Genomic DNA, 1,865 nt, shown 5'->3' on the forward strand with positions numbered 1-1,865 from the left:
AATGCCAGAATTTCATTTTTCTTTAAGGCTGAGTAATATTCCATTGTGTATATGTACCACATTTTCTTTATCCATTCATCTGTTGAAGGGCATCTATGCTGGTTCCATAGCTTAGCTATTGTGAATTGGGCTGCTATAAACATTGATATGGTCATATCACTATAGTATGGTGATTTTAAGTCCTCTGGGTATAGATTGAGGAGTCACATGGTGGTACCATTCCAAGTTTTCTGAGGAATCTCCACACTGCTTTCCAGAGTGGCTGCACCAATTTGCAGTCCCACCAGTAACGTATGGGTGAACCTTTTTCCCCACCTCCTCGCCAACGTTTATCGTTACTTGTATTCTTGATAATTGCCATTCTGACTGGAGTGAGATGGAATCTCAGTGTGGTTTTAATTTGCATTTCTCTAATTGCTAGAGATGGTGAACAATTTCATATATTTGGTGACTGATCATATTTCTTCTTCTGTGAAGTGTCTGTTCAGTTCCTTCACCTGTTTATCAATTGGGTTATTTATTTTTTTGCTGTTAAGTTTGTGAGTTCTTTATATATCCTGGAGATTGGTGCTCTATCTGAGGTGCAGGTGCCCAGGTCCCTTTTCTAAAGGGACGAATGTCACTTGTGAGGGCTGCACCCTTGTAACTTGTCTCAAAGCCACACCGCCTGATACAGTCACCTTGGGGACTAGGATTTTGACATATGAATTTGGGGAGGACACACATTCAATCTATAGAAGGGGCCCTTCACGGAGTTCCTTGGTGCTGGGTGTCATGAATATGCTGTGCCATTAACATAGACCAAGCACCTTTGTGGTTTTCTACAATGTGAGAACTTATTGAATAACAATAATGTCACAGGCTGTACCACCTTTACCAGTAGCAGTTCACTGAACACTTGTGGGTCACCTGGCTGTCATAGTCCAGGAGATCACAGGTTCTTTTATTCCCATCTTAATTTCTAATCTCTGTAACACTCAAGTCACATATCACTCGTCCCAGAATTATATATATAGGTCATGGAAAGGCTAAGAAAGAGTTAAGGCAACCACAGGGGTTCAGGAGGCTGAACTGGGAGCAAGGGCAGAGGGTGGATATGGATGAGAAGAGTCACGGTAGGTGATCGGATAAGATTAGGAACCAGTCACAGAACTTGTTCAGGGCACAAAGTGCAGGAACTCATCCTAGGTCAGGGTCGGACACAGGGCAGTTTCCGGGTCAGCTTGGATGTCAGCTTGAGATGTCAGCTTGGAGTGGGACTTACAGGGACCTCACGGGCAGGAGAAACCACACTCTGCTAAAGCCCAAGGGCAGAGATTTGGAGGCTTGTTGCTGTGACCATTTTCCTGGACAAGGCTCATGAAGAGTGACTAGTTGACAGAATAGGATGCATCTATGTCCAGACTCAGGATGCTCCTTCTTTTATGGGTCTTGAGTGAGGGGGTTGCATCACTTGGTGGTCTGGTGTGTTTGATGAGCTCATGGGTCTGTTTATTCCAATGAGTTTGAAGCTGATGCATCCATGTGCTTCTGATTCAATAAGCTCACAGGTCGTTATTCTTTTTTTTTTTTTTTTTTTTGTGGTGCTGGGGATTGAACCCAGGGCCTTGTGCTTGCAAGGCAAGCGCTCTACCAACTGAGCTACATCCCCAGCCCCGTCGTTATACTTATTTGCATGACAATTTATTTATCAGTTTGTGCCTTATGGTGGTACCAGGCTGATGGTGGTTATTTACTTGTACAAACAAGGTATAGAGTCATTCCACCTCAGCACTTACACTCAAAATGGAGTAGCTTATGGCAAACTACAGCTTTACGTAATGGAGTAACTCAGGTTACTTTAGGCACAGCCTGAAAGTCGCTGT

At 43.7% G+C, this 1,865-nt stretch overlaps 1 non-coding gene across 1 annotated transcript; it reads right to left on the minus strand.

Annotated features, from left to right (window-relative positions):
- Positions 1-1,578: 1,578 nt before the first annotated feature.
- Trnaa-ugc (transfer RNA alanine (anticodon UGC)) lies at positions 1,579-1,652 on the minus strand. Its single transcript has one exon. It is a non-coding gene; the product is annotated as a tRNA-Ala (tRNA).
- Between the last annotated feature and the right edge of the window lie 213 nt (positions 1,653-1,865).

Source organism: Sciurus carolinensis, chromosome X, assembly GCF_902686445.1.
Source record: "Sciurus carolinensis chromosome X, mSciCar1.2, whole genome shotgun sequence".
NCBI lineage: Eukaryota > Metazoa > Chordata > Mammalia > Rodentia > Sciuridae > Sciurus > Sciurus carolinensis.